The sequence below is a fragment of the Hibiscus syriacus genome, unplaced genomic scaffold (genome assembly GCF_006381635.1).
Source record: "Hibiscus syriacus cultivar Baekdansim isolate YM2019G1 unplaced genomic scaffold, ASM638163v2 tig00110410_pilon, whole genome shotgun sequence".
Taxonomy (NCBI): domain Eukaryota; kingdom Viridiplantae; phylum Streptophyta; class Magnoliopsida; order Malvales; family Malvaceae; genus Hibiscus; species Hibiscus syriacus.
Window position 1 is genome coordinate 233,576 of NW_024062726.1, and position 25,582 is coordinate 259,157.

The 25,582-nt window shown below is 34.5% G+C and overlaps 2 pseudogenes; both read left to right on the forward strand.

Moving 5' to 3' along the window:
* Positions 1-7,551: 7,551 nt before the first annotated feature.
* On the forward strand, positions 7,552-11,772 carry LOC120124049 (annotated as a pseudogene).
* A 2,701-nt stretch (positions 11,773-14,473) lies between these two features.
* LOC120124025 lies at positions 14,474-25,557 on the forward strand (annotated as a pseudogene).
* Positions 25,558-25,582: the final 25 nt, after the last annotated feature.

Genomic DNA, 25,582 nt, shown 5'->3' on the forward strand with positions numbered 1-25,582 from the left:
CACTGATAAACGAACCAAAAAAAAGAAATTAGGCTATTAAAAGCCTAATGAGAATCGTAAACCAGAATCGAGCATTATAGGAAACTATCTACGAACGTAAAATTGTGCATTCAAATTCAATCCGAAAGTTCATAGCATGAAAGATCAATAAGATTTCAAATAAGCGTCACCTTAATCAGTCATGGCGTCATCAAATCCTACCATGAGAAAACATAAATAAATAAAAACGACTAAGCGACCGAGAAAAAAATGAAAAATTTACCATAAAGGTAGAGATAAATGTGTCATAAATATAACACATTTAACTCGTATATGTCTCGATATACGAGTCAAAGATGTCACATCAACTTAAAAACATTTACTGAACTTAAATTTGCCTAAAAATTTGTTTCATTTGAAAACACTCGTATTCTAACTTTAAAAATCTATTTTAAAGTATATGACAATCTATAATATATTTCTTTATCACATGAAAATAAATTCATTTGTTAATCAGTAATTTTACTAAACCATATCTTTTTGTGAAATCTTTTAAAAACATAATAACATAATATATTCTTTTCACGCATAAATACTGATAAAACTAAACTAAGTAAAATAAACTAAAATAGTTCTAATTTACTATTACATATTATTTAAAATAAATACGATAAATAAAAACTACTGACATAATGATACATGTCACTACTAGGTAAAAGAAACTTCAATGATGTCTTACTGATACTGGTATTATAGATGATCTGCACATGATGCTTAGAAGGCTCCTCATAAAACGTCTGTATCTCAATCATACCCTACGCATGAAAATCATCACGCGCTAAGTATAACTTAGTGAGGCAGTAATACTAAAGGTGAGAACAAATAAATAAAGTATCAATATATATTAATTTATTTAAAATCAAATAAACAAACTTTCAGAATTTCAAACCGCATATCTCATGCTGAACTTTATTAGAAACCTAAAAAAATCATCTTATCATTTTCACAAAATCATAATAAATCAGATCAGATAGAATAATCAGTACATATTCTTTTGTAATAAGACATTTTTCAGAACTTTCGCATTTCATTTTTATAGCCCAAAGTATATTTTAAGAGAATATAAGTTACGTGAGTCAGACAAGTGTGCGCAATACATATCTCAGATCATCAGAGTCGAAACAGATAAGAACACACAGTGTTATCACATCAGAAATAACAATATACACACAAAGTGCATTCAAATCAGACTATATATACTAGTGTACACTCCGGTACACCACATTATATTAGAATCAGAACAGATAATCACTCCACCTCATGGCATGCCAATTGTACCTTTGACTCTTAATATAACATACAGTGGGCTTTCAGTTCATTTTGTAATCATTTGGTAAACATCATATCAGAATCAGAAATATATTTAATTCACATTCGTAAAAAGTGACATGGGCAATTCATACCCAAAATCATTCATAAAACTTATTAAAAATATTATGGATATAATTCCATAATCAAAACATAATTCATATTTTTGAAACAAACAAGGTGAGGTTGACTTATTGCAAGTCGTCCTCGATCAAAATAATTAAATAAATAAACTGCACTCACCTTTGCCTCACTGCAGAACTTGTATATAATAATCCTAGTCACGAGCTTTGTCATTTCCTTTCGAATCGTTTGGATTGCTAGATTTAACATAGTATGACAATACCAAATTATAACACAAAAATTGTGTGAACTACATATTAGTATCGTACTAATATAAGCTCATTTTAACATTTGAAAATCTATATAAATAAAATCGATAACTAAATCGATATAAACCAAACTCATAACTCCATTATAACTTCAAACTTATCGAAACACTTATTGAATTCCATAAATAACTATTCCCAACATGATTCTTCAACTTTTACCAATTATAAAATCAACCCACATATTTTAAATTCTTTCTAGAATTCAACTCAACTTTTCCTTTAATTCATAATGGTCCTTCACCATTATGATAATTGTACATTAATTACTAAAATTCCAACACTTGAATAAAATACCCAAATCAATTCTTCAATATTCAAAACATTATAAATTTCAACCCAAACTTTCCTAAACTTTCGATTTTCAACACTTAACTTTATAAATTTGTAATTCAACCTCAACTCAATATTTAATTCAAAATTCAGCATACTAATAAATTTTCTAGCATTCAATAATTTACTCAAATAATACTTCTTCATTTAAGAACTTGCAAACAAGTCCTCAAAGTTTTAGAACCTTTCGAATTCCACCATCTAACCATTAAAATGAATTCTTTTAGAATTCTTCTCAAGATTTCCAATTTATTAAAAATGGTCTCTTACCATTTAACTTCAATTCCAAGCATCCAAAAATATACTCAACATTTAAACATTACTCTTCATCTTCTAATCCATTTCAACTTAAATTCTAAAATTTCCATATTCAGACAACTTGCACTATCTTTAAATAATAAGTATTATGTATTGATATACACACTGTAATTTAATTTCGTTTATTCCATTGAAAACTAGACTCGAATACGAATCTATCCATATAAATAAATCCTTCTAATTCATTATGTACAATTTTTATGGTGAATTTTCAAAGTTGACCGACAGAATCTGTTTTGTACAGAATCCGCTGCCCGTTTTTCTGACATTTCCTCGGTTAAAAATTCATATATTTTTGTATACACCTTGAAATTGATCCACGTTTGTTTTAAACAAAACTTAATTGATATACGAACACAATATATAAAAATCACCTCCAAATAATTTTATAGAAATTCTGGTGAATTTTCAAACTCAATGCCATATTCGAAAATCTAAAATGTTTGCATTAACTTCATTTTTAGGTTCTTCATCAATTCTTACAACCAATTCTTAAAATCATTTAACTCTTCATAACCCCTAAAACACAAGAAATCAACATCCCCTTCATCAACTCAAGATGAACTTGAACATAAACCCTCGTGATATTCATGTCAAAACGTAACGAACTGAACGTAGAACATTTTTCCTAACTACACAGAAATATAATTCTCAAGAAAATAACTTAAAAAATCGAAAATAAAAATCCTTACCTTGTTAGGACTTGAACTTCCGGCAAAATGAAGGAAGAAGCTGATAATGCTCAAGTTTCTTGAAAATTCTAATATTAATTAGCCTTAACACATGGCTAAATACCATTAAAATGGAATTTTTTATTCAATTATTAAAAAATTCTATTTTTTTTCATTAATGAAACTTAAAAATTACCAATTGCCATTGTTATCTTTTCCAGCAAAATATTCCTTGGTCAAAGTGAATCAATTTGACTTTGACTTTTGAAATTGGCCATGCAATTTTCAAAAATTGTATTTTGGTCACTAAAATTCCACTGTTTTAGACAAATCTGAAAAATTGCACAGTTCTAAGCTAAACCTCTCTGATCTAAAATATTAAAATAATATTTACCACCATTTCCTAATATCCTTCAAATTCTCATAAAATTTTGATTCGATCTGAATATTCGATTTCAATATCGAACTTTACTACTTTATAGCTTTTAACACAAATCCCGTACAAAAAAATCTGATTCCCACTAAAATCTTTGTTTTAATCCAAACTGTTCATTTACATGCTAAAATATATACTTTTTAAAAATTACAAATTTTTATCCCTACACTTTTCAAAGTTTATACTTTAGAAACTAAACTTTCAAAATTTATATTTTAGTCACTGGTCAAAATTTTGGGGTATTACAATAAAAATATAATAATTATTATTAAAAACAAAAAAAGAATTAACGGTCGATAATTAACATCAAAATTAATGTCGTCATCGATTAATCAAAATTAAAGACGAAAAAATTAATATAATCTATAAAAAAATACACAAACTCAAAACCAACAGGAAAAAAAATTAAGAAAAGAGGAAATGTAGGAAAAGAGAAGAGCAGCTAGGAAAAAGGGAGAGTGGCAAGGGTAAGGTATAAAACATTCATATTACTTTAAAATTTATAAAATAATTAAATATTATTTATTTAAAAAAAGTTAACATCCAACTTTAATATTATTATTTTATTTTTAAATGAATATTTTTTTTTATTTTTTATTGTAAGATAAAAAAAATCTTTGTATTTATTTTTTATGTTTGGTTCTACATTTTCTTTGATCTTTGAGATGGTATATTTTTTGAGTTGAGGATTTCAATCAAGTTATTAAATATTAAAATATTAAAAAATATTTTTAACTCAATTAATATTTATAATTTTATTTTAAATATATATATATATATATATATATATGAAAAATATTTTTAAAGTACTTCTAAATATATTGATTATATAAATATAATTTTATAATTTATTGATTAAATTTGTATATTATATGAGTTATTATGAGATTAAATTGATATATTTTATGATTATATGTTACAAGTTGTGTTAGCTTATGGGGGGAAAAGATTGGATGAATTTTATTTCTTTAAAATTTTATGTAAATGGATGAATTTTAAAAATTTTCTTTTATTAGTATGACATTTTTATATATAATTTATATTAATAAAAATACTAAAATATTTTAATTGTTATCTATAATTTTTTTTAAAATAACCTCTCCAAAAATTAATGTTGAGTTCAGTCATTGAATAAAAATTATATAAACACTAATTGTAAATTAATTAAGATTATGAAATAAAAGAGTTCATTCAACCATGAGAAAAATAAAAATAATAATTAATTAATATTTCAATTATTAAAATAATATAAACTAATATAAATTAAATAAAAAAATAAAAAAAATAATTAAATATTACTATTTTCGATAGAAGGTTCATATTGCAATCCACGTCTTTATATTTAGTTACTAAAAAGAATGTAAATTTTTAAAATATTGTTAGAGATACTATTACCATAATTAATTTTTAATAAATATTATTTTCATAAAATTGTTCTTCCATAATTTTTTAATAGTCTAAAATGATTATAAGATAATATATATTTAAAATTTTTCTTAATCATTGGCAACACGCATGCTGTAAATAAAACTGTTGAAAAATAAAATCACAAGAAAAACAATATTCATTGTCCCATCATACTTCGATTACCTATCCTATTAGCATTTTTATTATAGTATACATAAAATTTTATCAATCGATGTTTGAATAAATAAAGCTTTCCTTGTCTTCTTGCTCTTTTGGTTGTTGCACCTTCAACACCATTTCCTTCTCAAGCAACAAACTTTAAAGTCAAGTTGCCATTTTTACAATTTTTATCTTTTAGTTTGTGTTTTGGTTGTTTGCAAGAAAAATTATTGTTTGTCAACTCCACAGGAGTTGCCAGTAAAGTGAAATGGTCAATAAACGTATTAAAATTTTTATTTCAAGTATATGAAAGGATATTTTTCCTTTTATTGTAATCATTGATGTTTAAATATACGACTTCTAAAAATAATAACGATTTCTTTAACAATTGAAATACTATTATCATTTGATGTTAAGGCATGGATTATGGTTGTTATAGGTATTTTATTCCTTTTCATTTAAATGGAGAGTCGGAGTTAATGATTTGGTAAAGGACGATGAGTCAATGATTATGAGTGATATCTCATTAAGAGAGAATTTAACCTTAAGTCTTATGCGAGGGGTTTATAGAATGATTTTTCTTAATACTTGTGTCAGGTTTAAGAACATGATAATTATTTATTAATTAACAATGCGAATTGATATGATCGTTTGATGATAGATTTAACTTCAACATATCACGTACGCCTGTCATAGGTCATGACAAATGATTGTGGAGATCATAGGATGCGTGACTATAAAAGATTTGATCAGTATATGAGTTCATCCAAAAGTATTAATAGACTGAGGAGTGATAACGAAAACACGCGACTTATGAAAGAGACCCGACTAAGTATAATATTTATATACTTAGTTGAGACAATATCATGAAGTAATTTGAATCGAAACTTACATATAAAATCATTTATTATTTAAATAAAAATAATAAAATGTTAATAAATTAAATCGATAATATTATTTAAAATTCATATAAAACCCATTTAATTTTTTTAAAAAATATATCATTATTTTAAATAGAAAGGTTTAAGAATGAGTGTTACATCAATCATGCTTTTCCATTTATTCTAATTAATTTTTTTTGAAAGAATGATGCTAATTAAATATTTGTCTCTTCTGATCCGGTATATCACATAAACAAAAGGTGTATCCAGACACGTCTTCCCAAAACATGATTAACTGAGTGTGTTTTTTGTTTTCATAGTATACCTTGTTAGAAAGTAAGTACTTCCAAATTTTATGGACGTGTTTATCTCGTCATCTATAGTTTCAATAAAACAATTATAAATTTTAAAATAATTTTTAAGTAACAACTTATTTTTGTTTCTATAAAAGAAAGTGATGAATATTCGCATCGAAAAAAATGAGGTGGACAAATATTTTTGGTTGAGATTATGGATGACGTAGTGAGCTGAAATCATTTAATAATTTCTCATCTGTCCCATAAAATAGATGTCTATTATTAATTATTTTGGTATTTTTTTTAAATTTTTTTTGACTAATTATTATTTAAAATTAAAAATATATAAAAATATATTTTAAAAACTTTTAATTAAATAGTTTTCAAATATATATTTTATAAAATCTAATTATTTAAAATAAACAAGGTCAAAGTTTAAAATTTTAACTTTTTAAAAGTCAATAAGGGATATTTTTTATGGGACGAAAGGACTGTTATTTTTATAATTAATTTTTTAATGTTATTTCGTTAAATAATTATAAAATATTATTTTAATAAAATTGTTAAATGTTAGAGGAAAAGAAAAAGAGGGGGGGCATTATTTAACCAGAGAAGCGTATTTTATCTACATGAGTTTTTAATATTTTGAAAGGATGTGATCAATAAATCATATCTTTAAATAAATGGAAATATTTATTGATTAAGATGTTATGTAACATAAAAACTGTCTTATATCAATTATATTTTTACCTTATGTGACAGAAATAATTGTGCCCACGTTTCCACCCACGTTTCTAGCGTGCCCATTTTAGTTTTGATCATTGAGTTTGATGTCCTGTAATTAGCAAAATAGATTTAGATTCATTGCTGTCTCTCTATCAATTCCTTTGACAGCCTTGATTCTACAATCAACTCTTGTTTTCTGTTTCAGTGCCGAGAAAATTGGCGGAATAAGTAATTCCAGTTGTTCTTGTTTCCAAAATTTTAACTTGTTTTGTTTTTCTTCCTTTTTCTATTCTAAGGAACATGTTACGACATTCTGTACTGGGTTCATTTATGAAACATGATTTCAAGATTTTGAATGAAACTGGTACCTGATAGATTCCTGGGATTTCCTTTCCTTTTTTTTAAATAATTTTCTTGCTGATCAAAGGGGAGCATTGTGTTTTTGGTTTAATTTTCCAGATACCAGAAAATAAAGAGTGAAAACCATTGGGAGGAACGGAAGTTATTGGATTTCTTTGGAAAATAAAGAATCCGACAAAGGGTTCTTGTTATTTTTCCTTGAATTTCGTTTAATTTGATTGCAAAAAAGGATTACATTTCGACAAATGAATGTGGTTGGCAAAGTTGGGAGTTTAATTTCACAAGGTGTATATTCTGTTGCTACCCCTTTCCATCCCTTCGGCGGGGCTATTGATGTGATCGTTGTTCAACAGAAAGATGGGACGTTCCGAAGCACGCCGTGGTATGTTCGGTTCGGCAAATTTCAGGGTGTTTTGAAAGGGGCTGAGAAGGTTGTTGGTATAACTGTCAATGGCGTTGAAGCCGATTTTCATATGTGTCTCGACAACTCCGGGGAAGCGTATTTCGTGAGGGAGGTCGATGCCGGTAATGGATTCGATACGAATGGAGGGATAACAGATTCAGGTTGTCAAGTGACACAGGATGATGGAAATAAGCACAATGCTCAAATTTGTAGACTTGAACATAGCTTCTCGGAGTCCAGGGTGGATGTGTTGAGGGACGAATTAGACGCCATTAGTCTGAAACGGTTCGAGAGGACGGAATCCGATACTAGGTTCTATGAATTTCAAGATGATCAGTCCACTCTAGAGGATTCGGTGGCGCCTGGTCAGTGCAAGGATTTGGATGGTAATTGTCATGGTGAAGCACAAGATGTAGATTCAGAAGTTTTGTTGTTCAGTGTGGATGGCCATGTACTTACGGCTCCTTCCTCGGAATCAGAACAGAATGCTGAAGACATGCAATTAAGCACACCCAGGTTCCATATAGGACCAGATGAAGGACCTGAGTGCTTCGACCGTAATGAGGAGATCATTTCAGGTTACAATGTGTGTGCTACTGATTGTACTAATAAGCTCAGTTCAGTAGAGGATAAGGGTTCCTCTCATGACATTTGCGGTGCTGCAGATAGCGATTCAACTGCTTTGAGATGCCATTCAGAAGTTAGTCAAGATGGCTGTCGATCGGAAGAAACTCCAGGCGTTCCTAACAATCAAAATGAATTTAACAGGCCAAGTGATGTTGGAGATGAATCAGTAATTATAAAAAGGGGGGAGGCTTATAAGAGCTGCCTCGAACTATCTGAATTCAGCAGACATAGTGAAAACAGTGATCCTGGGGATACAGATAGGCCGTTGAAAGATTACATTTCTCAAGATAAACCTTCTTGCATCCTTTCAGGCTTTAATGAAAACAAACATGGAGCTGTTGGTGAATCCAAAATTGAAGATGTGTTGTCTTCCTCCAACGATAATGGACCTATTGGTAATGAGTCTCAAAGGAGCGTTGAACGGTTTGGCGCATCAGTGTCAACTGAAGGGATAAATAGCAGTCTACAAAGTCCTGAACCTAAGAATAATAATAGCACAAGTGAGAATGTCGAAACTGAACATACTTCTGGTAAAGAGACAGTAGATTATGCTAATCCGGGTAAGGAACCAAGGACCTTTTCCCTCTTCTATCTTGCTTTGGTTCTCATGGAATACTTAGTTTTTCTTGTTCAATTTGTCTTTCCAGGATTTGAGATGTCTCTTTGTTGAAAAAAACTTCATGCAGGTATGGGATTAGAGGATGTTGGTGCAGCAGTCCTTGAAGCACACCACATATCAAATAAGGAATATAAAAATAATGCAAGTTCAGTTACTAAGAATGCATCTGGTTCACAGTCGATCGTTGAGCCCCAAGATACCGTCCCTGTTGAACGGGTTGAGCCATCAAACCCAAAGGGTGATGGTTCTACACTCACTTCTACAGCTTCTACCTGCAGATGGAAGCTGTGGCCTATTCCCTTCATGAAAGGCAAAAATGTTGAGAACACTGATACCAATTCATCAAATGGGGAGGCATTTGTTGATACTAAACCTGATACACAAAATTCACAAGCAGGTTCAACTCTTGATTCTACCCGCAAGCAATTTATTAGAACAAATGTTCCCACTACTGAGCAGATAGCTTCCTTGAATTTAAAAGATGGTCAAAATATGGTTATTTTCAGTTTCTCCACCAGGGTTTTCGGAAACCAACAGGTTTCAGTTCTCTATTACTCTATTCTTCTTGCAGGTTTGTGTTTGCTCAGTCTGTAAAACATATGCACTTTAACAGGTTGATGCTCATCTTTACTTGTGGAAGTGGAACGATAAGGTTGTAATCTCAGATGTCGACGGAACTATTACCAAGTAGGTATTTTTTTTTCTCCTGATGTTATCTCTGCATTATTTAATGTGTTCTTGTTTCACTCATTTAGCAACCTGTCTAAACTCACCTCTAGTTTATATTGTCATATATAATGGATCGGTTCCTTTCTATGCATGATTATGATGAGTATGACAAGGGAACCACAAATTAAAATGGATTATAAAAGAAGAGGAGATAAATAAGCCATCTGCTTATTTTTGAAGCTGCGATAGGCATTTTTAGAAGTTGTCATTCGCCGATTGGTTTATGGTGAAATCATTGTTTTGAACATGTTTCGATCGTGTCTAGGATTAAAAGAAGGTAAGGTGTGCCTCTCGATAATCTAGACACATTTCTTTCAGGTCTGACGTTTTAGGCCAGTTTATGCCATTAGTTGGCAGGGATTGGACACAATCTGGTGTAGCTAAACTTTTCTCTGCTATTAAGGTGTGCTTTCTCTCATATGTTTTACTGTTCAACTTGATTTGATCGAGCCTTTATTCTGTTCCGAATTGTCGTGCAAAACTAGACCCATGAAATGATTTGTGCAGTATTCCTTTCCTTTCGTATACACAAACATGTGCAAGTGATGGTATATTCTTCAAAATTAGATCATTAGGATGCAAACATTATTCCGATATGATTATGCTCCTTAACTCTCTCTTACTACCATGTTTTTCGCATACATAAACATGATATTGTTTCTACGGAACACTGTCAATATCGAGTCTCTTCTTCGAGTTATTTCATTGACTAACAAATGTTTACATGCATGTTAACAAAGTGATTTCATTGGTTACATACAATACTGAATTGTGTTCACAACAGGAGAATGGATATCAGCTGCTATTTCTTAGCGCACGTGCAATTGTTCAAGCATATATAACCAGAAACTTTTTACTCAACCTGAAACAGGTTTTTGTGCACTCAACTTGTTATTTCAATGACTTTGAAATTATGAGTTCATGATCACTTTTTAACAGGAACAGACGCAGGATTTTAAGTTAAGGGGGACGAACTTGGACTTATAAAATTTCAGGGGACGAAAATAGATTTTCAATAGAAAAAATCTAAAATATATCCTAGGTACATCCCTGCTTTTTAACTAATTGCTTTGTTTATGCAGGACGGAAAAGCTTTACCAAGTGGACCTGTTGTTATTTCCCCTGATGGTTTGTTCCCTTCGTTGTACCGTGAAGGTAAGGTTAGCTTTTTTTTCAATTTTTTGGATTGACATTGTTTATTGATTTATCCATCTTCTTGTTTCAAGTTTGCATCACAACTTTGTAGCTTCAGTAACTCGAGGGACCTTACATCCCATGAGTGATAGAAGTTTCTGCAGTTTTGATCTTATTTATATCAGAATCTTTAGACTGTATCGTGCAGTTACGCACTTGCATGTATCATCCTTCGACTTCATCCCTTTTCTCCATTTTCATCTTAGCTGTCCTTCTGATTTGTCGACAATGTCCTCCTAATTAATGGCAGTGATACGACGAGCACCTCACGAATTCAAAATAGCTTGTTTAGAGGTAAATTCTGAGATACTAAACCCTGTTTCTCAGAAACTATTACTATGAGGGGATCAGTTTTTCACCTCGGATTTCTTTCTTATATATGCATTGTAGGATATCAAGAAACTTTTCCCTTCCGATCATAATCCGTTTTATGCTGGCTTTGGAAACAGAGACACGGATGAACTCAGTTACCGAAAAATAGGGATCCCAAAGGGCAAGATCTTTATAATTAACCCCAAGGTACAACAACAATATGGTACGAGAAAAAAGAGTGAAAAATGAACCGAAACCTACCATGCGGTTGCTACCATCTTTCTAAATCTCTCTCTTAAACTTGCAGGGTGAGGTGGCTATTAGTCATTGTGTCAACAATGCAAGGTCTTACACATCGTTGCATACTCTTGTCGACGACATGTTTCCACCGGCCTCGTTGGTTGAGCAAGTAAGGAGTATATTTCTCTCCTCTCTACTCATAAACTTGCAGGATGATGTGGCTTTTAGAGCCTTCGATGCTATCCCTAAATCTAATATCCCAACACCTTTGCAGGAGGATTATAACCAATGGAATTTCTGGAAAGTGCCATTACCGGATATTTAGCGAGATAGTTGGTGGCTTAAAGGGATATAGTTTTACTTGTACCAATCAGTTAATGGAGGTACTGATGATGAACAGATTGTTGTGGACATTCATCATGTTTTCCACACATATAATATCATCTGTAATGTAACCTTCAAAATCAAAATCAAAATCATTGCCTCCCATTGCTGTATGTACCATAGAGATGAAAAGCATTGTTTGTTGATTTCTATGATATTATATATATGCAAAAATTTACCAGGAAAAGCTGGATGTACGATGGCACTTCTGTCAACAGGTTTTATTTCAGTAACAATATCGTCTTTGAAAACCCATTGCAACAAAATATTCCTGAAAAGAATGCATTCAATAACAAGTGTCTACGAGGTTGATCAAGTCTATGGTATATGAAAAAAAAGACTTCGCTTGGTACTGATTGAGATTAAGTCTTTTATATTTAATTTTTAACAGTAATGGATTAATTTATTATTTTCTGAAACAAATTATCATTTTATATTATATTATAATCATCTTATAATCGAAAACTCAATAAAAATATGTTCTATAATCAAGAGTTTATTTGCATTTTTTTGTCCTGCAGTTCTAAGGCTTAGCCCTAATTAATCTGAACCGACTCGAGTCGCACACATAACTTTGATAGGTTAGTCCCAACAAAAATTTTCCGCATGCATAAGTATTTGAACATGAATTTGCTTAAACAATATCAAACTGCTTACCACTTGAACTAACCCCTTTAACATTTGTACTCTTTATTCAATTATTTTTATCATTGTGTCACGTTGTGCCGATGTCATCATTTTCTAAAAATTGTTATAATATAGTTATCGTATTATATCATTAATTTAATATTTATAATATAATATGATGAGTATAATATAATATATGTTTAAAATATTTTTAATTATTGATAATGCACGTAACTATAAACAGGATAGACACATGACTTTATGTTAAGAGACAAACTTAACTTAAGGAGATGAATTAAAATTACTGGGAGCGAACTAAAATTCTAGTTGAGCAAAATAAATTTTCAATAAGAAATAAATAAATAAAAATTAAAATATATAGTAATTTTAAATTTTCCATGGCGTCTCCTCCCAAGTTCATCCCTTCTACAAATGCAATTATTCAAATGCAAGACGTTTAGGGAGAACAACGGTCCCTACTACCATTAAGATCATTTAATGAATACAATAATAATAATCAGTGGCAAAGTCACGGATTGGTCATTGTGGGCACGTGCCCATCTTGAAATTCAAATTTTCTTCGATTATTTACTTATTTCACTGATGATGACAACCTAAAATTTTACGTGCTCACCCACATATCCACCTTGAAATCTAATTTTTTTTTCGATTAATTAATTATTTTACTGATAGTCAACGAAATTTTATATACCTATCTTGAAATATGAATTTTTTATACATAATTAACATATATGTGCTTACACTCAAGAATATTTCTGAATCAGTGGCTAATAGTAGTTTTCTCTTTCTCTTTCTCTTTCTCTTGGCCTCTAATTTATCAGAGTATTGAATGGTAAAGCTTGACGGTGCTAAAAACCAGGTTCGGAAACAGGGCTGCTGGCTGCCTACCTGGTTTTCCCTTTTTCTTCAAACACTCAAGAATATTTCTGAATCAGTGGCTAATAGTAATTTTCTCTTTCTCTTTCTCTTTCTCTTGGCCTCTAATTTATCAGAGTATTGAATGGTAAAGCTTGACGGTGCTAAAAACCAGGTTTCGGAAACAGGGCTGTCTGGCTGCCTACCTGGTTTTTCCCTTTTTCTTCAAATTTAAATTATGTTGCGGTGAATGAAGTTCGTGGATGTGCATAAACCAACAACCCTATTTTATAATTGGTTTTATTCAGTAAATATCTTGTTTTCTATTTCTTTTTCTTTTTTAGGAAAAAAAGGGTTCAATCCACAATATTCTTGAATACAAGTTAAGACGCAGGTAGACAGGCAACAGATGCTTAAATCCTTGAGAATTCCAAGTGGATACACTATCATATCATCATGCGTGTCATTATCATATAATTTCAAATCCATATGAGCTCTTTTGATCTATTCTTTGTTCTACTTTCATCTTCTTCAACACTATTGAAAGAGATATGTATGCAGCCGCTTACAATGAAACTTCCAACCAAAACAAAGGGAACTGTCACCTTCTTCTTTCTGGTGGTATATTTTGGAAGATTCTTACACATCCTGTACCACATTTTTCAAGTTCAAAGTATATAAAGCACGGGGTTTCACTAAACAACAGTTTCTTGACTTATAGGGATTTGATCACATGGTTCCAAGCTCATTGGTTAATGATTTTAAATAACTATGGTAATCACAAGATTCTTTGCTTTCTTCAGTTTCAGAATTGGTAAATGATGTAAAAGAGTAAAATACTAAGTTCATTTTGATGAAGAGTTGAAGACAAAAAAACAAAAAAAACAAATACTACATAAATTGAAGGGAAAAATCCAGACTTTTTTCCTGCCATTTTATTGTTTGGAACCATTCAAGATATTATAAGGGAGAAAAAGGAAATGCAAAAGATCTGACAACTCCTTATGATATTTTTTCTATCTAACTTGGCTCCATCTTCACTTTAAAGGATACCCCGTCTTTCATCACCAAGCTCACCTTCCCATAAGCTCAAAACAATTGAGAAACTCAGAAAAGTGAGGTTTTTGAGAGCTAAAATGATGGCCAGTTACCCTGTAGGTGAATATTACATTGATATGGAAGTAAGCTCGCCCTCCAACTATTTGTGTTATTCTATATGCTCTCCATCTCAAAGTAGAGAGTTTGAGTTCCAAATGTGTTCAGTTTCTCCAAATGGAGAATTCACTTCAACTAATCCAGCTGATGAACTGTTCTACAAGGGCAAGCTCCTTCCTCTCCAACTCCCTCCCCGCCTGCAAATGGTTCAGAAGCTAACGCAGAGTTCCGATAACTCTGCCTATGCAAAACTCAAGCACCCATTGAAGAAAACTCAAGCATCTCACCATCAGAATCCTGTAGGGTGAGTAGTGAACTTAATGCAGATGACTACTTTTTCGAATGCTCGACTGAAATGAATGGTTTCATCGATGATTCGGTTTCGAAGACTTCTTGTCCCGGAAGCTCAAGAAGATCAAGCAATCCTCGATAAGCCGAAAGGCGTCTCGGGTTATGGAAGGCACTGGAGGAGAAATTTTTGAAGAAAACCGGTCAGAACAAACTCTACATGAAAAAGAGATTGTTCCGCTTCAACTATGTACCAGGTACCACTATGAATGATCACATTACTAGCTTTAATCAGCTGGTGACTGATCTGATGAATATGGACGTGACTTTTGAAGACGAAGATCTGGCTCTGATGTTGATGGGATCACTTCTTGATGAGTTTGAGTATCTTGAAACTACTCTACTTCATGGGAAGGTTGATGTGTCTCTCAGTGAAGTAACTGTTGCCTTGTATAGTTAAGAATTGAGAAAGAAAGACAAACAAGAAAACACAAGTGTCGAAGCAGAAGCTCTTGTTGTTAGAGGCCGTTCCAAGAGTCAGAATAAAGGAAGCAGAGGGAGGTCGAAGTCAAAGTCCAGATTGAGCAAAGATGAATGTGCCTTTTGTCGAGAAAAAGGGCACTGGAAGAAAGAATGTCCCAGGCTAAAGAATAAAGGCAAACCTGAAAGGGGGAAGGCTGTCTCAGAATCAATGTGGTCGAGTATGATGGATATTCAGATTTCGCATTCGCTGCTACGCCATCAACCAGCTGTTCCAGTTTATGGCTGTTAGATTCAGCTTGTAGCCACCATATGACCCCCAATAGAGAATGGTTCTTTGATTTTAAAGAACTAAAAGGTGGAATTGTCTACACAACAAATAATTCCCCTCTTGACACACTTGGGATTGGTTCAGTTCGCTTGAGGAATCAGGATGGATCAATCAGAACCTTAACAGGTGTCCATTATGTACCAGATTTAATGAGAAAATCTCATCTCTGTGGGAACCTTAGAGTCAAAAGGTTTAGAAGTGAGGGCAAAAGATGGGATTATGAGGATTATCTCTGGTGCACTGGTGATAATGAAGGGAATCAGAAAAAGAAACAATGTGTATTACTTTCTGGGTAGTATAATTGTTGGGACAGCAGCAGTGGCAGCTTCTACTGATGAACAGGAGTCAGAAGCAACCATATGCGCTTTGGGGCATGTTGGTGAAAAATCCTTGAAATTACTAATAGATCAGGGATTATTGAAGGGTGCTCGGGCTTGCAAATTAGCTTTTTGTGAGCATTGCATCAAAGGGAAGAAGACAGGGTGAAATTTGGAACAGCAATCCATGACTAAAGGTATTTGGATATGTTCTTCAGATGTATGGGGGCCTTCCAAGACAACTTCATTGGGAGGAACACACTATTATGTCACCTTGTTTATGATTTTTCCCGGAGAGTTTGGGTGTATCAAATGAAGACAAAGGATGAGGTGCTAGATTTTTCCTTAAATGGAAAAAGATGATGGAGACTCAAACAGGCAGAAAAATCAAACGTCTCCGTACAGACAATGGTGGAGAGTACAAAAATGATCCATTCTGAAAGTCTGTGAAGAGGAAGGTATTGTTAGGCACTTCACTGTCAGAGGTACACCACAACAGAATGGGTGGCAGAGCGTATGAACCAGACATTAGTGGAGAAGGTTCGGTGTATGTTGTCTAATGCTAGGTTAGCAAAGAATGGGCTGAGGCTTTGGTCTATGCTTGTCACCTTGTCAAACCGCTTACCATCGACTACTATTGGTGGTAAAACACCATTAGAGAAAGGTTTTGGGGTACCTGCTACAGATTATGATTCCTTACATGGTTTGGTTCCACTGCATACTACCATGTTAGGAGTCAAAGCTGGATCCAAGAGCAAAGAAGGCGATCTTTATGGGGATCACCTCTGGTGTGAAAGGCTATCGTCTTTGGTGTCTAGAAACAAAGAAAATAATCTTCAGCAGGGATGTTACCTTTGATGATCTACCATTTGAGAAAGGTGACTTCAGAAAAATTAGAGCAGACAGATGAAACTCCCAAACAGGTGGAGTTTGAAGGAAGCAAATTTGTCCCAACTAGTAAAGAAACTGATGTTGACTCTCCTATGGTAGAAGAAGAGTCAGATGAAGAAGAGGTTCAGACCCAAGAACCTCCAACAACATGAATCAATTGCACTCAGAAAGGAAGAGGACCATTAGACAACCTGCTCGTTATGCTGATATGGTCTTTTGCATCACCAATTGCAATTGATGACGTTCCTGCCACTTTTAATGAAGCAGTTCAAAGTTCATAACATAAAAGTGGAGGATCGCCATGAATGAAGAAATACAATCCCTTAAAAAGAATCAGACGTGGAAACTAGCTAGTCTTCCGAAGGGAAAGAAGCAATTGGGTGCAAGGGTATGCAAAGAAAGATGGATTTCCTGACAAAAATAGCATCCGCTACAAAGCAAGATTGGTGGCTAAAGGCTACGCTCAAACGGAGGGAGTTGATTATAATGAAGTATTTTCTCCATTGTAAAACATTCCTCCATCAGAATTTTGTTGGCTTTGGTAGCGTATTAGAATTGGAACTAGTTCAGATGGATGTAAAACTGCATTTTACATGGAGACTTGATGAGGAAATCTACATGACTCAGCCAGATGGATTCAAAGTTGCTGAAAAGAAGAGATGGTGTGCAAATTAGAAAAATCACTGTACGGATTGAAGCAATCTCCAAGGCAGTGGTACAAGCGATTTGACAAGTTTTATGATAGGGCAGAAGTACACAGAAGTAAATATGATCATTATGTGTATTTACGCGAGCTAGAAGACGGATCCTATATATCTTTTTTTATGTTGATGATGTTGATAGCTTCCAGGAGTCAGACAGAAATTACGAAACTAAGACTCAATTGACAGGGAGTTTGAGATAGGATCTTGGTGAAGCGAAGAAGATTCTAGGCATGGAGATATAAAGGGATAAGAAATTGAGGAGGCTTTGTTTGTCTCAGAAAGAATATCTGAGGAGGTACTAAAATGTTTTGGCATAAATGAGATGTCAAACCAATTAGTACACCTCTTGCTCCTCATTTCAAGCTCAGTGCATCCATGTCACCTAAGGATGATGCAGAACGGGAATACATGTCAAAGGTTCCGTATGCAAGTGCTGTTGGTAGCTTGATGTATGCAATGGTGTGTACGAGACCCGATATTTCACATGCAATTGGGGTTGTGAGCAGGTATATGCATGATCCTGGAAAGGAGCATTGGCAAGCTGTGAAATGGATTCTGCGGTATATTCTGAACCGTAGATGTTGGTTTGGTCTTTCAGCAGGACAAACAAGATGGTCAGTGTGTAGTTGGGTATTGTGATTCAGACTATGCAGGTGATTTGGACAAGCGTCGATCAACTACTGTTATGTGTTTATATTTGCAAAGGCACCAGTCAGTTGGAAGTCCACCTTACAGTCAACAGTGGCTTTGTCTACTACAAGGAGTATATGGCAGTACAGAGGCTGTGAAGGAGGCAATTTGGCTTCAAGGGTTGCTTGGTGAATTGGGAATGGAACAAAAGCACATCAAAGTGCACTGTGATAGTCAGAGTGCTATTCATTTAGCAAAGAACCAGGTTTACCATGCAAGGACGAAGCACATCGATGTTCGATATCACTTTGTACGAGAGATTCTAGAAGAAGGTGGAGTCATAATCCAGAAGATTCGGACCACTAAGAATCCTGCTAATATGTTAACAAAAGTGGTAACTGTTGTCAAGTTTAAACATTGTTTAGACTTGGTCAATATTGTTACAAATTAAAAGATTGTTTTTTTTAGAGATGTGTGGAATTTGCCTAGGTGGAGATTTGTTGGTTTTTTGGCAAAAGTCCCACATTGGTTGTGTATAAGGAGGAGGGGAAATTCTTTTGTTATAAATAAAGCCCTCCTCCTCCTTAGTTAATCATCCCACAAATATAAGCCTTCTTCTATTTTAAAGGCTATTTGTATTCTTTCTCTCTTTGTAATATTTCCTCTATTAGTGAATATTTGGTGTTCTTTTATGTCTATTTAATAGCTATTGTCGGGTATAGTTGTTCTTAATTATTGTCCTATTAAAATTACTTGTCTTGGTAGTTCTGTCTAAGGAAAGTGGGTTTTAAGAGGGACCATTGTGACCCCTCCTCTTTCCTGGGAATCTACCTTGGGGTGATTTTTAGTACAATCATTTTCACACTAGTCACCTAGATAATAGTTTTCAAGGTGAATTGTTATTGGTGGAAATTAACCCAAATTTCACAACACCAAGCTCATTGGTTAATGATTTTAAATAACTATGGTAATCACAAGATTCTTTGCTTTCTTCAGTTTCAGAATTGGTAAATGATGTAAAAGAGTAAAATACTAAGTTCATTTTGATGAAGAGTTGAAGACAAAAAAAATAAAAAAAAACAAATACTACATAAATTGAAGGGAAAAATCCAGACTTTTTTCCTGCCATTTTATTGTTTGGAACCATTCAAGATATTATAAGGGAGAAAAAGGAAATGCAAAAGATCTGACAACTCCTTATGATATTTTTTCTATCTAACTTGGCTCCATCTTCACTTTAAAGGATACCCCGTCTTTCATCACCAAGCTCACCTTCCCATAAGCTCAAAACAATTGAGAAACTCAGAAAAGTGAGGTTTTTGAGAGCTAAAATGATGGCCAGTTACCCTGTAGGTGAATATTACATTGATATGGAAGTAAGCTCGCCCTCCAACTATTTGTGTTATTCTATATGCTCTCCATCTCAAAGTAGAGAGTTTGAGTTCCAAATGTGTTCAGTTTCTCCAAATGGAGAATTCACTTCAACTAATCCAGCTGATGAACTGTTCTACAAGGGCAAGCTCCTTCCTCTCCAACTCCCTCCCCGCTGTTAGAGTATTGAATCAACTAAGTATTGAATGAATAAAGTGGAAACAATATGCATTCTTTCATAATAGGAAAAGTTCATCAATTACAGTAAACACTCACTGACTTATATACACAAAAGGAAGGAATCTAAAGAACGTTGGAGATGAGAGAGAGAGAGTTTGTTAGCTCTAACAGCTTTAACCAACTCACACTCTTCACACATGCACACATGCACATGTATGAAATACATGCATACATCATACACTAACATTCCCCTTACTAATCCAATCTTTACTCTGCTTCCCTTACTCCATAGACACTAACATTTCCCATACTGCTTCAAACTTCATGCTTTAAAACTCCACATTGTAGCTGAACAATCAACAGTTTCTGTCTATGTTTCATAAACAACGGTGCTGACAGAGGTTTAGTTAAAATGTCAGCAACCTTTCATATGCAGGGACCTCAAGAACCTGTAGTTTCCCTGCTGCAACCATTTCGCGAACAAAGAAAAGATCAAGTTCTACATGTTTGAATTTCGAGTGCAAAACTGGATTGACACAAACAGCAACAGCACTTGAGTTGTCACACCACAACTTAGGTTTCCCATGAGGAACAATATGCAGTTCACTCAACAAGGATTCAAGCCATATCATTTCAGTAGCTGCATATGCAACACTTCTATATTCTGCTTCAGCTGTTGAACGAGCTACAACTTGCTGTTTCCTGAACTCCATGCAACTAGATTTCCTCCAAAGTAAATACAGTACCCAGATGTAGATCTTCTATCATCAACATCTGCTCCCCAACTCGCATCAGCAAAGCCTGTCAAAGACAATCTAGAAGAGGCCAGAAATGCAAACCAAAATCAATTGTCCCTTGTAAATAACGTAAGATGCGTTTTACTGCTTGAAAATGAGTTGAAGAGAGCTTGCATGAATTGACACACACGATTAACAGCAAATGCAATGTCTGGACGAGTGATCACACACATATTGTAGTGCTCCCACAATGCTGCGAATTGAGAAATATTCTCAACAGGATTTCCATCAGTGGCAGAAAGCTTACAGTTGGTAACCATAGGTGTAGGAAGACCATTCGCATTTTGAAACCATTGCGACTTAGTAGCTCAGTTATATATTTCTGCTGACTCAAAATAACACCACCAGAATTATAACTGACTTCAATGCCTAAGAAAAAATTGAGAGAACCCAGATCTTTTAAGGCAAATCTTTCATGCAGTTTGTCAATAACCACCTGCACCTCACTTGTTTTATCACCCGTGAGTATTATATCATCAACGTAGACAAGTAGATAAATCAAACAATCTTCCTTCTTTCGAACAAAAAGAGAAGAATCAGATTTTGATATCACAAAACCTTCAGTTTCAAGATAGCTCCTCAGACTATCAAACCAAGCACGTGGTGCTTGTTTAATCCATAAATGGCCTTATGTAATTTGCAAACCAATTGATTACCACCAAACTCAAAACCTGGAGGCTGAGTCATATAAACTTCTTCTTTAAGCACACCATTTAGGAAAGCATTATTAATGTCTATTTGTCTAAGTTGCCATCCTTTCGATAATGCCAAGGTCAGAATAACTCGAACCGTTACTGGTTTAACAACCGGACTAAACACCTCATGAAAATCAACACCTGGCTGCTGAAGAAAACCTTTTGCCACTAATCTTGCCTTATAGCGAGCAATTGAACCATCTGAATTTTTCTTTATTTTGAACAGCCATTTACACGTTATGCTGTTCGATCAGGCGGTAGTGACACGAGGGACCAGGTTTTATTTCTCATCAAAGCTTCATACCTCCTGAACAGCAGTTTTCCAATGCGGACTAGTTAAAGCTTGCTTGATGTTATGTGGTTCTTCATTAGTCCAAGCTATAGCTTGAAAAATTTTAGGCTTCGAAATCCCACTCTTACTCCTCGTTTGCATTGGATGAACGTTCAAATTGGAGTCGCATTCAACTGCAGCAGCTGGTTGACTAGGAATATTAGTAGGAACAACAGTAGAGCTTGACACAGATTGTGTAGTACCTACACTATTTTCTTCATGAACATGAGAACTACCAGCTCCTTCCTCATTGTGCTCACTAGTTGTAGGTGATACATCATTTCCAGCCAGACCATAATCACCACATCCTTGCTGAGTTCGAACTTGTGGTGCAAAAACAAGTGGCAACTCCCTCGTTAAAACGTGCGAATCTGCCCGATCATGACTCTTTAACCTGCAAGCTTCATACGGAAATTTTCCCTCATCAAAAATAACATGTCTAGAAATAAACATTCTCCCATCATCATCTAGACAACGATACCCCTTGTGTGATGGACTGTACCCCAGAAAAATACATTGCTTAGATCGATACTCAAGTTTATGGTGATTAAACGGTCGTATCAAAGGAAAACATGCACAACCAAACACCCTTAACATTGAATAATCAATAGGTTGTTGATGTAAGACTTCAAAAGGTGACTTTCCATGTAATACTCCTGTAGGTAATCGATTAATTAGGAACACAGCTGAGGTAAAAGCATAACTCCAGAATTTTAAAGGCAAAGAGGCTTGAGATAGTAATGCCAACCCCATTTCAACAATATGACGATGCTTTCGTTCAGCTTTTCCATTTTGCTCAGATGTACTTGGACAAGATATTCGATGCTGAACTCCATTAGCTAAAAACCATCCTTTCAACGCCTGATACTCTCCACCCCATCACTCTGTAATATCTTAATCTTGACACCAAACTGAACCTCAACAAGTTTATAAAAATTGAGGAAACATTCCATAACTTCTGACTTTCGCTTAATCAAATAGAGCCATGTAAATCTGCTGTAAACATTAATAAATGATACATAATAGGCAAAACCATCACTTGAAATAATAGGGGATGGTCCCCAAACATCAGAGACAATTAATTGGAAAGGAGCAGTGTACTCAGTAATTGATGTCGAAAAAGGAAGCTTGTGAGCTTTACTTTGTAGACAGGCATTACAAACAGAAGATAAAGAGTTTTCATTGACAGCAATATTACATGATTTCATTACTGTTTTAACCACACTAAGAGCTGCATGCCCTAATCTTTTGTGCCATAGTTCTAATAGGCCACATGACTTGGAGATATTATTTAATTGCATGTGCTTTATATTAGGTGACAGAAGCTGATATAATCCATCATCCGTGAGCTTCCCTTTCAGTAACACGGTCTGCGTCCGAGCATCCTTCACGAAACATTCAAAAGGATGAAATTCAATAAAGACGTTATTATCCCGAGTAAGCTGAGAAACAGATAATAAGTTTTTCTGAATATCAGGCACATGCAAGACATTTTGCAAAACTAATGGCTTCATTTTAGAGGGCAAACAACTTTGACCAACATTAGAAATTTTAACTCCTTCTCCATTCCCCATATGAAGGCAATGATTACCTGTATAAGCCATACTAGTATTAAGAAGAGACACATCATTAGCAACATGATGTGTTGCCCCCGTATCGGATACCATACTGAATGACTATTACCAGTGGACATAGTTGTCTGAGGTGCGTGAGAAGTGGAAACAAAAGCAGCTGATGGATTCACAAATCCTTGAGAATTTTAACCGACTCTAGCCCACCATAAACTTGCATTGGAGGGTACCATGGTACCCCTGGACAAAAAGATCCTGAACTAGGCATCATGAAATGCGGATTAGAATAAAAGAATCCATGAGGAGAGGAAAAGATGCACCCGTTGCATGAGTAAATGCTTGAGCATTCGAAGAAAACTGCTGCTTATTTCCAGAATTTTGTGATGACCTCCACTCTTCACTGCTTCGATCATCAGTGGAGACACCAGTAAAGTTTCTATCAAAGCGATGATAGCATTTTTGCACTGTATGGCCAAATTTACCACAAAGCTGACATTTAGGACGATTCGAATTATCAAACCGTCCTCGACCACGCCCACGATAAGTATTACCAGATTGTCCTCGCATAGCATCATCTTGCTTGGTAGTAACAGTAACCTCAGTAGGTCCAACGTCACGCTCCGTAGTATTAGTAGATCTAGAGACCAGGTTAGCTGAAATTCCTTCAGTGAGAAAAGCCTTATGTCGCGTCTCACAATCAAGCAGCATTTCAGTGAGCACATCTAACGACAAACTATCACGAGAAGCAATAGCAGTAACAGATTCAAATTCCATGGACAGACCAGCAAGAATGACACTGACCTGCTCGTGTTCAGTAATTGGACTACCTGCAGCACATACAAATCACAAATGGACTTGACTTTGGCAAGAAACTCACTCACTGTCTGGCCAGCTTTGTGCTGAGAGTGAAGACTATGTCGAAGGGATGATATCTTGGCACTAGATCTAGTACCAAATAATCGAGCAATAGTGGTCCAAATAGCATAAGCAGAAGTAAGTCCAGTAAGATGAGGTAATATTTCAGTACTAACCGTAGTGAGCAACCACGATGCTAACAGCTTATCTTGCTTCTGATAGATATTAATTGTCGAAGTATCCGCAGCATGACCTGATTCCGTTGTTGTAACAGTCACAGGAGGCTCTCCATCATCCGAAATAAAACGAAGCAAACCATATCCATCAATAATAAGAGATACCTGATGTTTCCATAGTAAATAGGTACCCTCAGAAAGTTTAATCACATCTTGTTTAGGTATGTGTTGCACGGAGGAGATCTCCATTATACACAACTACACGCAGCAGTAGACTAACGACGCTGGAGCTCCCAACCCTTGGCGACTGATACCATGTTAGAGTATTGAATCAACTAAGTATTGAATGAATAAAGTGGAAACAATATGCATTCTTTCATAATAGGAAAAGTTCATCAATTTACAGTAAACACTCACTGACTTATATACACAAAAGGAAGGAATCTAAAGAACGTTGGAGATGAGAGAGAGAGAGTTTGTTAGCTCTAACAGCTTTAACCAACTCACACTCTTCACACATGCACACATGCACATGTATGAAATACATGCATACATCATACACTAACATTCCCCTTACTAATCCAATCTTTACTCTGCTTCCCTTACTCCATAGACACTAACACCCGCCTGCAAATGGTTCAGAAGCTAACGCAGAGTTCCGATAACTCTGCCTATGCAAAACTCAAGCACCCATTGAAGAAAACTCAAGCATCTCACCATCAGAATCCTGTAGGGTGAGTAGTGAACTTAATGCAGATGACTACTTTTTCGAATGCTCGACTGAAATGAATGGTTTCATCGATGATGATTCGGTTTCGAAGACTTCTTAGTCCCGGAAGCTCAAGAAGATCAAGCAATCCTCGATAAGCCGAAAGCTCAAGGCGTCTCGGGCGTATCTCAAGTCTTTGTTTAGCAAGTCTGGCTGTTCGGATGAATTTTGTGCAAAAGCAGCATGCAATGTGGAAGCAGGTAATGTTTCGAAAAACAAAGATTGTGTCAACAAGTAAATGAAGATGTCAAAGAAAAATTTATATGGGAAGATTGATAACGACAAATATAAGATATTGAATCTTATCATCAATAGCATTGATAAGGAGCTAGCTGAGGATGCTGCAAACAGCCATAGGCGGTCTTTCTCAGGAGTAATTCAAAAGCATTCTACAGCGAAGTCTTCATCTACATCAATATCTTCATCGAATTCCTCATCTTCGTCTTCATTTTTTTCATTCAGTTCAAGCGGATTCTATGATTTACAGTTTCTGAAAAGAATTACCAGCACGAATTTGGAGATCGAAAATTCAATCGAGGGAGCAATTGCTCACTGTAAGCAGTCTCTGCAGCTGTCTGGTTCAAGAAAGACTGCAACTAAACTTGGGCTTTGTTAACTCTCTGCAAAGATTTCAGTTACTGGGGACCAAGAAAAACCAGTACTTTGCACAATATGTACATGAAAATAGGAAAAACACTGAAAATTGT